The following is a 13,620-nucleotide window of genomic DNA, read 5'->3' on the forward strand; positions in this document are numbered from 1 at the left end:
CATTTTTACTATTTGCTATTAGAGACGCTCTTAATGCATTGACTGGTTTTAGCCCTTTTGAACTAGTTTATGGTCATGAGGTAAGGGGACCACTGAAATTGATTCATGGGTCAAAATTCAGAAACTACTGAATTTCAGGGAAAGATTGAACAGAGCATGTAAGCTGGCTCGGGAACATTTAAAGATGACACCGCTAGTGATGAAAGTGAAAGCAGATAAAGCTAAAATTCACAGTTTTGTTTCTGGAGAGAAAGTACTGGTTTTGTTATCAGTGCTAGGTGATTCCTTAAATGTAAGATTTAATGAGCCTTACAAAATTGAAAGAAAAAGGAAAGAAATAAATTTAAGGAATTAAATTTGAAGTGAAGTAAATTATTTAATAAATACTCCAGAGAGAAGACACAGAGGGTGTGTCATGTAAATATGCTTAAAAAGTACTTTGACAGGGAAGAGAAACAAAAAGAGGTATTAGTGATGATGGATGATGCAGGAATCTGAAATGGATTTTTCTCTAATCAAACTAGATAATGAGGGGGTGCTTGAAAATTTAAATGAAATATTGAGTTACCTTCCCAGCAAGTGTCAAAGTGATTTGAAAAACCAATTGCAGTCACACAAACCTATTTGTGGAAATAAGTTGGGAAAGACACATTTAGCTTTACATGATGTATGTATAGGAGTATCATCTGCAATAAGACAACAACTTTATAGATTAAATCCAGCAAAGTTATCACCAGTACAAAAAGAAATTGATTTCATGCTTCAAAATGATATCATTGAGTCTAGGTACAGCAACTGGAGTTCACCTGTTGTACTGGTGCTGAAATTGTATGGAACTGAATGTGGACAATCAAAAGGTGAATACTGTGGAAAAAGCGGATTCATTTCCTATACCACGGTTAGAATATTGTATTGAGAAATTGGGACAATCGAAATTTATCACAAAAATTGACTTGCTAAAGGGATATTGGCAGGTATGGTTGTCGGAAAGACCAAAGGAGATATCGGCTTTCATAACCTGTATCAGTTTAAAGTCATGCCAGTTGGTATGCAGAATGCACCTGCAACATTTCAAAGACTGACAAACAAAATAATTGCAGGTCTAAGCAATTGTGTGGTTTATATTGATGATCTAATCATTTTCAGTCAGACATGGGAGGAGCATTTACAGCATCTGGAAGAATTATTTACTCGACTACAAGAGGCTAATTTGGTGATGAACATAACACTTAAAATTATAGGTTATGACAGATGTTTAAAGTTTCCTTCTGGGATTTTTAAATAACTCAGCTTTTCCAACTGCAGCAACCATAACACTGGCCCATCATCTACAAAAGCTCTTCTCAAACACTGGCCCCCATCACCAACAATAGCCCATCTCAAACACTGTCCCATATCACCTACAACATCAGCATCTCAAATGCTGGCCTCCATCATGTACAACACCACATCTCGAATGCTGGCCCACATCGCCGACATCAGACTCATGGCAGTGTAGTCAGTTCTGCAGCATTCCTGAATCTGCTCCAGCAACAGTGCAATTTGTCTCCTCCAAAACCTTTCAGACCTCAGTGAATTTGTCATTTCCCCATTTCACCTCCGTTCCTCAGAGTCTTCCATGATGTATGTCAACGGCCATTCCGCATCTCATCCCAACACCTACCCATTCCGCATCTCATCCCATCACCTACCCATTCCACATCTCATCCCATCACCTACCCATTCCACATCTCATCCCATCACCTACCCATTCCACATCTCATCCCATCACCTACCTATTCCACATCTCATCCCATCACCTACCCATTCCACATCTCATCCCATCAACTACCCATTCCATATCTCATCCCATCACCTACCCATTCCGCATCTCATCCCATCACCTACCCATTCCGCATCTCAACCCATCACCTACCCATTCCGCATCTCATCCCATCACCTACCCATTCCGCATCTCATCCCATCACCTACCCATTCCGCATCTCATCCCATCACCTACCCATTCCATATCTCATCCCATCACCTACCCATTCTGACAGAGCCTCACAATACCCAAACCACATGGGGTTAATGCGGGAGGTGGTCTGAGAACAATTAGCATGCACACAGTTAGAAATTTCACAGCTTGCAACTGGACCACTTCATCCAACTCGTCGCTATCAAATACAATTCAATGACTGATTGAAACACATTGAGAACGAGAGCTTTCACAGTGTCAGCGTGCCGTTCAATCTAAGCTGAGCTTTCAATGCTGCACCCTCTCCGTCACTAAGACCATTTATTTCTATCTCTGTAACATCACCCACATCCACCCTTAACTCAATGATTCCAAATCCTGGCCCGTTTCCTGTCTCCTATAAACTTCAGCTGATTACAAACTCTCCTAGCCCACTCACCCATCACCCACTCTTCTAACTGGTGTACATGGGTTCCTGGCCCCAAAGCATGAAATTCAGAATCCAGGTTTCCCATATAAATCCGTCCATGACCTGACCCCATTCTACTGCTGCAGTCTTACACCCTGCCACCAAACACACTGTTCCTCTCAGGGCATTATCCTGTGCCAACCTCCTGCCCATTGTGCCACCCGCCTTTCACTCTGGAACTCTTTCCCTGAGCTGTCCGGCTTTGGAAATCTCATCCTAATGCAGCTCTTCCACTGGGCCCCTACTCCCTCAATGCATCATGGGGTTGGGGAGGGCGAGGGTGGAGGTCGGTGGGGGGGGGGGGGGGGATGTTCATCCCTGATGCCTAATTGTGAAGGATTTCGAGATGCTTCTGTACCATTGAATCAAAGAGTACAGGGAGGCTATTCAGCCCATCATGCCTGTGTAAACCTTTTTCTTCTTTCACCATCTATCTTCCTGTAAGTTATGACTGGGAAGGGTGGGTGGTTAGCTCAGTTGGCTAGGCAGCTAATGTGACTCCGAATAACAGCAACAACACAAGGTTCAATTCCCATTCTGGCTGAGCTGGGTTCAGAGTCCACCTCCTCACTCTACCCCTAGCGAAAGCCACACTTCAGTGACCCTCAAATAATCGAGGATGGAACCCAGGGAAGAAGTTGTTGAGATGGCTTCCACCACCAATCAGGCAGAACATTCTAGATTCAAACAACTTGCTGCATAAAGAGATTTCTCCTTGTCTCCCCTTTGTCCTTATTTTATGTCACAGTAAATGGATGATAATGATGGTTGTCAATTCTCTTGGGTCCTCCGGTACTTGGAAAATCCCGGCTGGGAGTAACTCAGGAGGTTTTCCCGTTTGCCTCGGAGTTGTCAGCTTCCTAAGGAAGAGCTCATGATGTTGTCTCAAAGAAAAGTAGGCGACTTCTCCCCGGTGTCCTTACCAATATTTATCCTTCAACCAACATCAAAAAAAGAGATTATCTGGGCATTATCACATTGCTGTTTGTGGGATGTCACTGTGTGATGATGGGCTGCTGGGATTCCTATATTACAACAGTGACAACACTTCAAAATTACTACATGAACTCTAAACGCTTTGGGACATCCATTTATTTAATGCCTTTGACAATTACAGGCTGTCTCTTTTTTCTTAGGCAAATGTATATACTTATCCTCCTGAGTTTGAATCTCTCCCTCAGTGAGGCACTTTGAAAACACTGGGAGAATTAACAACTTCTGTCTTAATATGGAGACCCACTTCCAACCCCACACCCCTTCAAAATATCTGTACTCCTCTAACTCTGGTCTCTCGAGCTCTCTCATTTTAATTGTTCCACCATTGGTGGCCGTGCCTTCAGCTACCAAGGCCTTAAGCTCTGGAATCCCCTTCCCAAACTTGTCTATTTCTCGAATTCCCTTTCTTCCTTTAAAACACTCCTTAAAACCAATCTCTTTCAGCAAGCTTTTAGTCATCTGCCCAAATTTCTTGCTGCCAATTTTTTTGTGATAATGCTCCTTTTCCTGTGAAGCACCTTGGGACATTTTACCAAGCTTCAAACACGATATATGTGCAAGATGTTGTTACAATATCGCCACTCTTATCTCAGTGTATGTCATTGGATGGGGTGGGGGGAGGGGGAGCGCGGTTACTGAGGGATAGGCTTTGATTGGTCAGTTAGTGACTGGGTGATTGGCTTTGATTGGTCAGTTAGTGATTGGGTGATGGGATTTGATTGGTCAGTTAGTGACTGGGTGATGGGCTTTGATTGGTCAGTTAGTGATTGGGTGATGGGATTTGATTGGTCAGTTAGTGACTGGGTGATGGGATTTGATTGGTCAGTTAGTGACTGGGTGATGGGCTTTGATTGGTCAGTTAGTGATTGGGTGATGGAATTTGATTGGTCAGTTAGTGATTGGGTGATGGAATTTGATTGGTCAGTTAGTGACTGGGTGATGGGATTTGATTGGTCAGTTAGTGATTGGGTGATGGGCTTTGATTGGTCAGTTAGTGATTGGGTGATGGGTAAATAGTCTTTTCTCACTTTCTGCACACCGAGGAAGTGTTTGAAAAGAGGGGCGAGAGCTGCTGCAGCAATCCGTTCAGCAGGGAGAGAAATATGGGATGTTGGGTGTTGGGAGGGGGGAGCAGATAGCACAGGTTTGTCAGTTGAACATGGAGGGTGGGCATGTCAATTTAATACATTCACTCACTCCAGCTGCATTTCTCATGACCTTCTTCTTGGGCTTTTGTGAAACTGTCACCTCCCACAGAGAGATTCTCAGAATCCACCAGTCCGATCTGACACCTCGGGGGCTTTTTTCTGTTGCAGAGATTCACGTCCGCGACACTGATTTATCAAAAATAGAAAGAGATGATTAAGATCGGTGAGATCTGCACACAAACATGCCTCCCAGTGTTGTCACAAACTGTTTGATCTGTTCAGATAGAACTGTGGTAGGACGTAGGCAGACTGAGAATCTTCTGTGGTACATTGTGACCACAAAACATGAAACAAACCTGACAGATCAGCAGCAGTCACTCTTTCCCTGCAGTCAGTCTCACCATCTCGGTTTCTTCCTTCATTTAAAATTAATTGTGGTTTCAAATGCTTGAGATTGAGATTGATTCACTGGACTTCTAGCACTGACACTAAGGGCCGAGCTTTTTGTTATATATTTGTGGGATGTGGGTGGCAGTGGCAATTATTGCCCATGCCTAATTGCCCTTGAACTGAGTGGTTTTCTAGGCCATTGCAGAGGGGCAGTTAAGAGTCAACCATTTGGCTGTGGGTCTGGAGTTACATGTAGGCCAGACTGGGTAAGGATGGCAGATTTCCTTCCCTAAAGGACATTAGTGAACCAGATGGGTTTTTACGACAGTCGATCATAGTTTCATGTCCTTCAATTCCGGATTTTCTTAGTTGAATTTAACTTCCCCCAGCTGCCATGGTGGGATTTGAACCTATGTCTCCAGAGCTTGAGCCTGGGTCTCTGGGTTACTAGTCCACTGACAATACCCCTACAACAGTGTCTCCTCCTGGTCCCATGGTGGTGGTGAAGTGGAGGGGCACCGGGAGGGATCTGCAGTACATTCCCCACCACCGGGGGTGTTGGGGGGGGGGGGGTGGGGGGTGGGGGGTGGTTTCCCTGGGGGTAGGCTTGGATCAGCTCCATGGGGGCAACAACCAATTTAAATACTTAAAGCCCCAACTGGGACAACTCTTCAGGCACGCTGGCATTTTCCCCACTGGTAGAGCAGACCACCCACCGTATGGGGATGTCACCCATTCCATAGAGGAGGCTGCGGACTGGAAAAGCTGGAGGGCTTTTCTCTTCCCAACCCGTGGAGCCCATCACATTCTTCCATCTAAAAGACTTCAATATTTGCTCCCCCTCCGAGTGCGCCACTATGTCAAGGTGCCTTTCCCTTCTCAGACCTGCCTCAGCGTTGACCACACCCCCCCTCCCCCACAACCCCCCACCCCCGAGGTAGGGCGTATAACCTCACATTTATCCATGTTATATTGCATCTGCCATGTGTTTGTCCACACACACAACTTGTCTAAATCACCCTGAAGCTTCCTTGCATCCACCTCACAACGCCACCCAGTTTTCTGTCATCAGCAAACTTGGAAATATTGTGTTTGGTTCCCTCATCCAAGTCATTTATATATATTGTAAATAGCTGGGGCCCAAGCACTGATCCCTGCGTTACACCACTAGTCACCACCTGCCACCCAGAAAAAGACCCATTTATTCCCACTCTGTTTCCAGTCTGTCAACCAATTCTCAATCCACTACAGTATATTACTCCTGATCCCATGTGCTTTAATTTTATCCATTAGCCTCTTATGTGGGACCTTATCAAAAGCCTTCTTGAAATCCAAATACACCACATCCACTGGTTCTCCCTGGTCTATTCTACTAGTTACATCCTCAAAAACCTCCTGTAGATTAGTTGAGCAAGATTTCCCTTTCATAAACCCATGCTGACTTTGTCTAACCACATTAATGCTTTCCAAGTGTTCTGTTACCATGTCTTTTATAATAGACTCTAGCATTTTCCCCACTATTGATGTTAGGCTAACTGGTCTGCAATTCTCTGTTTTTTCTCTCCCTCCTTTTTTAAATAGTGGGGTTATATTTGCGAGTCTCCAATCTGTAGGAACTGCTCCAGAGTCTATAGAATTTTGGAAGATGATCACCAATATTTCCAGGGCCACTTCCTTCAGTACTCTGGGATGTAGATTATCAGGCCCTGGGGATTTTTCAGCCTTTAATTTCTCTAGCACCATTTTTTTTACTAATACTGATTTCCTTCAATTCCTCCCTCTCACTAGAGGGTTCCCTGACATTTCAGGGAAATTATTTGTGTCCTCTTTTGTGAAGACAGAACCAAAGTATGTCTTCAATTCTTCTGCCATTTCTTTGTTCCCCATTATATTTTCCCTTGTTTCTGACTGTAAGGGACCTACATGTGTCTTCCCCAGTCTCTTTCTCTTCACATATTTATAGAAGCTTTTACATTCAGTTTTTATGTTCCTTGCAAGTTTACTCTCCTACTCCATTTTCCCCTTGTTGCTCAATCTTTTTGTCTACTTTTGCTGAATTCTAAACTGCTCCCAATCCTCAGGCTTGCTGCTTTTTCTGGCAATTTTATATGTGTCCTCTTTGGATCTAATACTATCCCTAATTTCTTTTGTAAGCCATGGTTGAGCCACCTTTCCTGTTTTAATTTTGTGCCAGACAGGAACGAATAATTGTAATTCATGCATATGTTCCTTAAATATTAGCCATTGCCTATCCACAGTCAACCCTTTTAGTAAGGTTCTCCAATCCATCATTGCCAACTCATGCCTCATACCCTCGTAGTTCCCTTTGTTTAGGTTCAGATCCTAGTTTCGGATTCAACTTCTTCATTCTCCATCCTCATGAACAATTCTATTGTTTTATGGTCGCTCTTCCCCAAGGGACCCTGCACAACAAGATTGTTAAAAAATCCTTTCTTATTGCACAATACCCAGTCTAGGATAGCCCGCTCTCTAGTTGGTTCCTCAATGTATTGGTCTAAAAAACCATCACGCACACACTCCAGGAAATCCTCCTCCACAGTATTATTGCTAGTTTGGTTTGTCCAATCTATATGTAGATTAAAGTCACCCATGATTACAGTTGTACCCTTATTGCATCTGTCTCTAATTTCCTGCTTAATGCCTTTCCTTACATCTCCATTACTGCTTGGAGACCTATAGACAACCCAAATCAACCTTTTCTGCCCCTTGGTGTTTCTTATCTCCACCCAGGTTCCACATCATGATTTTCTGAGCCAATATCCTTCCTCACTATTGCATTAATTTCCTCCTTTACTAACAGTGCTACCCAACCTCCTTTCCCTATTTGTCTGTCCTTCTTAAATATTGAATACCCCTGGATGTTCAGTTCCCTTGGTCACCCTGCAGCCATGTCTCTGTAATTGCAACTATATCATAACCATTTATATCTATTTGCGCTGTTAATTCATCTACCTTATTGCGCATGCTCTGCGCATTAAGATACAATGCCTTTAGACTTGTCTTTTTAACCTGGTTAGTCACCTCAGCTTTATTCTGCACTCTGACCCCATTTGTTTATTGCCCCTGTTTTTTCAGCCATCCACTTTTGCTTCTTACTTTTCTGTCTTTCATTTCTATCCCTGTTTCCCCCTCCTCTGTCTCCCTGCTCAGGTTCCCATCCCCCTGCCATTCTAGTTTAAACCCTCCCTGATCGCACTAGCAAACACCGCCCCCACCACCGAGCACATTGGTCTCGGTCCTGCCCAGATGTAACCCATCCCGTTTGTACTGGTCCCACCTTCCCCGGAACCGCTCCCAATATCCCAGGAATCTGAATCCCTCCCCTCTATACCATTTCTTCAGCCACATATTCATATGATATATCCTGTTATTTCTACTCTCGCCAGCACATGGCACCAGTAGTAATCCTGAGATTACTACCTTTGACGTCCTACTTTTTAATTTATGTCCTAACTCCCTCTTTCAGCTTGTAGGGAACTCATCCCTTTTTTTACCTATGTCAATGGTACCAAAATGTCCCACCAACCACTGGCTGTTTACCCACCCCCTTCAGAATGCTCTGCAGCCTCTCCAAGACATCATTGAGACATTCTTGGAGTCTCTTTAGCAGCCGCAGAATTACTTGTCTGTTCCCTTTACTATTGAATCCCCTATCACCATAGCCCTGTCACTCTTCCTCCTCCCCTCGTGCAGCAGAGCCACCAGTGGTGCCATGGACTTGGCTCCTGCTGTTTTCCCCTGAGAAATCATCTCCCCCAGCTGTATCCAAAACGGTATATCTGTTAGAGAGGGGGGTGGCCACAGGGGACTTCTAAACTACCTGCCTTCCTCTACTCTGTCTGGTGGTCAGCCATCCCCTTTCTGCCTGTTCAGTCTTTACCTGTGGTGTGACCACCTCACTGAACATGCTGTCCACAATAATCTCAGCATCGCGGATGCTCCGCTGTGAATCACCCGCAGCTCCAGCTCCAGCTCCGAAATGCAGTTATAGCCAGTAACTGCAGCTGCACACCATGGTTTTCTTGACACTTCTAGTCAGGGAGAACAAGGGTTCAGGCATAGGAGACAATCTGGGTGAATGACTAGCGCAGCATCATTAATGTAAAGAGTGTTGCACAGGCTGGACCCAAGGACGAGGCATTTACAGGTTATAGATACAAGCAGGATGTGAATGAGATTAAATATGACTGCTCTTTCCAAGTGCCAGCACAGGAACAATGGGCTGAACGGCCTCTTTATGTGCTGTATGTTCTGTGATTCTATGGGGAACTTTATCAAATGCCTTCTAGAAATACATACAAATAACATCTGTGAACATTCATTTATCTGTAGGTTTGTTATTTCCTCCAAAAATTTCAACTAATTTCATTATACCTGTCTTACCCTTGACAAATTCATGCTTGTGGTCTAATCAGTTATATTTATTGCAGTGCTCAGTCACTCTGTCCCTAATAACCGACTCTAGTAACCTCTCCATAACTCACATTAGACTAATAGGTCCATCATTTCCGGATTTCTCTTATCACCCTTTTTAAAATTCTTTTCACAGGATGTGGGTTTTGCTGGCTGGACTAGCATTTATTGCCCATCCCTAATTGCCCTTGAGAAGGTGGTGCTGAGCTGCCTTCTTGAATCGCTGCAGTCCATGTGGTGTAGGCACACCCACAGTGCTGTTAGGAAGTGAGTTCCAGGATTTTGACCCAGCGAAGGAATAAAGATATAGTTCTAAGCCTGGTGTGCGTCTTGGAGGGGAACTTCCAGGTGGTGGTGTTCCCATGCATCTGCTGCCTATTTCCTTCTAGATGGTAGTGGTCATGGGTTTGGGCAGTGCTGTCGAAGGAGCTTTGAGGATTACTGCAGTGCATCTTGTAGGTGGTACACACTGCTGCTATTGTGCATCAGTGGTGGAGGGAGTGAATGTTTGTGGATGTGGTGCCAGTCAAGCGGGTTGCTGTATTCTGGATGGTGTTGAACTTCTCAAGTGTTGTAGGAGCTGCACTCATCCAAGCAAGTGGGGAGTATTCCATCACACTCCTAACTTGTGCCTTGTAGATGGTGGACAGGCCCTGGGGTGTCAGGAGGTGAGTTACTCATCGCAGGATTCCTAGCTTCTGGCCTGCTCTTATAGTCACAGTATTTACATGGCTAGCTGAGTTCAGTTTCTGGTCAATGGTAACCACCAGGATGCTGATTGTGGGAGATTTAGCAATGGTAATGGCATTGAATGTCAAAGGGAGATGGTTAGATTCCCTGTTGCTGGAGATGGTCATTGCCTGACACTCGTGTGATGTGATTTTATGTGACTAGTGGAGTGAGATTGATAGTTTACCAATTTAAAAGGACTGGTTCAAGACCGAGTGCTTCTGAAGATTATGACTAACAATTTCTTGACCTACTTCTTTTTAAATCCCAGGGTGGAAGCCATTATCTATCTTTAATTTCATTAGTTTCTTCAACACTTCTTTGTTTACTTAGATTGAATAAGTTTCTCCCATTTATTCATTTTTAGTAGTCCTTGTGTATGAGGTACATATCCTCATTCTCTCCTTCAAAGATGGTGACAAAGTAATTACTTAGTAAGTCTGCCCTCTCCTCATTTTCAATTACAATATCCCATTGGGGTGGACATAGGTGAACGCCTCATGACAGGATTGATAATCCTTCAGTCTTCACTGCCCGTCTGCTATTATTTTCATTTCATTCATGTCACTATGGCTAGTGCTCCTACTAATGGATATACAAATGTAACAGACAGGCAGAGACCCATCTCCCTGGTTCATCAAACCTGCCTAAACACCATCAAGTACCAATGATTAGATCCAGTCCCAGCAGAGAGGTGATCACCTGGGAAAGACAGCTGCTGCTGCTGCTTGTAGCTACTCCTAGCAGGAGATCTGCTGTCACAGCAAGGCACTCTCATCTGTCTAACACCATCCTCAAATATCCACTGTAGCTCGTCTGGAACTCTCCGTGACGTCAGTCATCCAACTACACCTGGGTTGACCCCTCTTTCTGCTACCCTCCACATTTCAAAGGCCTCTATTTTCTTCCACAGATCTTTATTTACCGTTCAGGTTGCTTATGAGATTTTTCCCTTGCTACAAGCTTGAATGTTCTTGCTGTTAACACTTCCTTCATCTTCACAAAATTACTTCTGGCTGTCTCTATCCTTCTAACTTGTATATCATATCTGCCATCTTCTGTTACTGTTTGTCCTCAATAGACAGACTTACCTACTTGTTCCAGAGTGACACAATCCACTTCAATCTTCACCCTAGTTTCTTCTAATGTATTTCTTTTAACTACCATTGCTTTTGTATTTTTGGTATTTATACTCGATCCACATTCTAAACTTCTAGATTTTACTTAATCCACAATATTTTTTGGGACCTCTTTTGATTCTGCATGTAGCACTGTGCGCTCAGAGCTTACATTCTTACCTCCAGTTTTTACCCCTGGAAGTACACCTGACTCTCTGAATATTTGTTCTCTGTACAGATTGAATAATTCCGGTGACAGTTTACAGCCTTGTCGTAATCTTCTCTTCATTTGAAACATGCCTGATTGTCCATCTTCCAGCCTGATGCTGGCAATATGGTCCCAATATAGGCACTAGATAAATCTCAGATCTTTACTGTCAATGTCACATTTCAACAGCATGTCAATTAGCTTTAGGTGATTCATGATTCAATGCTTTTTCATTGTCTATGAAGCATATATACATGTTCTTGTTTACTTCTAGATATGTAATGAAGGTTGTTCTTCAGAACAAGACAGAATATTTAACCTAAATCCAGGCATTTCACCAATTTATGTTTCTATTATGATTTTCAAGATCACTTTAATGAAATAACTTGTTTAGCTTGTAGTTCTAAATTGACTGCACTCTATAGCTTTAGGTTTCTTCGATAACAATGCATAACTCAAGTCATTTGGAATGTATCCTTTGGTATATATTTGATCATAAATTTCTGTTATCAATTCTAATTCTGTCTTTACAAGGGCTTGTTATTTCATTTATGCCTGGAGCTTTGCCTGTACTCATCAGTTCCAACGCATTCTTTACCTCTGTTACCATAACAATTGTTTCATTGTTTTCCTCTATATCCGGAGGATTCCCTTGATTTGGACTATCCTACAGTTCACTTACACCTCCTGTCCATCTTTTCATGACTGAATCCCTTTCAAACAATATTCTACCAGCTTTGTCTTTTACACACTGGCTGTGTCATTCCCTTCTTTCTATCTGTCAAAGCTTTCATCTTCTGATGCATCACTCACATTTTGTGATTTCTTTCCATCACACAACTCACTGGGCCAGCTCTGGTACTCCGTCGCACATCTCACTGGGCCAGCTCTGGTACTCCGTCGCACATCTCACTGGGCCAGCTCTGGTACTCCGTCGCACATCTCACTGGGCCAGCTCTGGTACTCCGTCGCACATCTCACTGGGCCAGCTCTGGTACTCCGTCGCACATCTCACTGGGCCAGCTCTGGTACTCCGTCGCACATCTCACTGGGCCAGCTCTGGTACTCCGTCGCACATCTCACTGGGCCAGCTCTGGTACTCCGTCGCACATCTCACTGGGCCAGCTCTGGTACTCCGTCGCACATCTCACTGGGCCAGCTCTGGTACTCCGTCGCACATCTCACTGGGCCAGCTCTGGTACTCCGTCGCACATCTCACTGGGCCAGCTCTGGTACTCCGTCGCACATCTCACTGGGCCAGCTCTGGTACTCCGTCGCACATCTCACTGGGCCAGCTCTGGTACTCCGTCGCACATCTCACTGGGCCAGCTCTGGTACTCCGTCGCACATCTCACTGGGCCAGCTCTGGTACTCCGTCGCACATCTCACTGGGCCAGCTCTGGTACTCCGTCGCACATCTCACTGGGCCAGCTCTGGTACTCCGTCGCACATCTCACTGGGCCAGCTCTGGTACTCCGTCGCACATCTCACTGGGCCAGCTCTGGTACTCCGTCGCACATCTCACTGGGCCAGCTCTGGTACTCCGTCGCACATCTCACTGGGCCAGCTCTGGTACTCCGTCGCACATCTCACTGGGCCAGCTCTGGTACTCCGTCGCACATCTCACTGGGCCAGCTCTGGTACTCCGTCGCACATCTCACTGGGCCAGCTCTGGTACTCCGTCGCACATCTCACTGGGCCAGCTCTGGTACTCCGTCGCACATCTCACTGGGCCAGCTCTGGTACTCCGTCGCACATCTCACTGGGCCAGCTCTGGTACTCCGTCGCACATCTCACTGGGCCAGCTCTGGTACTCCGTCGCACATCTCACTGGGCCAGCTCTGGTACTCCGTCGCACATCTCACTGGGCCAGCTCTGGTACTCCGTCGCACATCTCACTGGGCCAGCTCTGGTACTCCGTCGCACATCTCACTGGGCCAGCTCTGGTACTCCGTCGCACATCTCACTGTGCCAGCTCTGGTACTCCGTCGCACATCTCACTGTGCCAGCTCTGGTACTCCGTCGCACATCTCACTGGGCCAGCTCTGGTACTCCGTCACACATCTCACTGTGCCAGCTCTGGTACTATGTTACACATCTCACTGTGCCAGCTCTGGTACTATGTTACACATCTCACTGTGCCAGCTTTGGTACTCTGTTACACATCTCAC

This window comes from Carcharodon carcharias, chromosome 30 (genome assembly GCF_017639515.1).
Source record: "Carcharodon carcharias isolate sCarCar2 chromosome 30, sCarCar2.pri, whole genome shotgun sequence".
Classification (NCBI taxonomy): Eukaryota; Metazoa; Chordata; class Chondrichthyes; order Lamniformes; family Lamnidae; genus Carcharodon; species Carcharodon carcharias.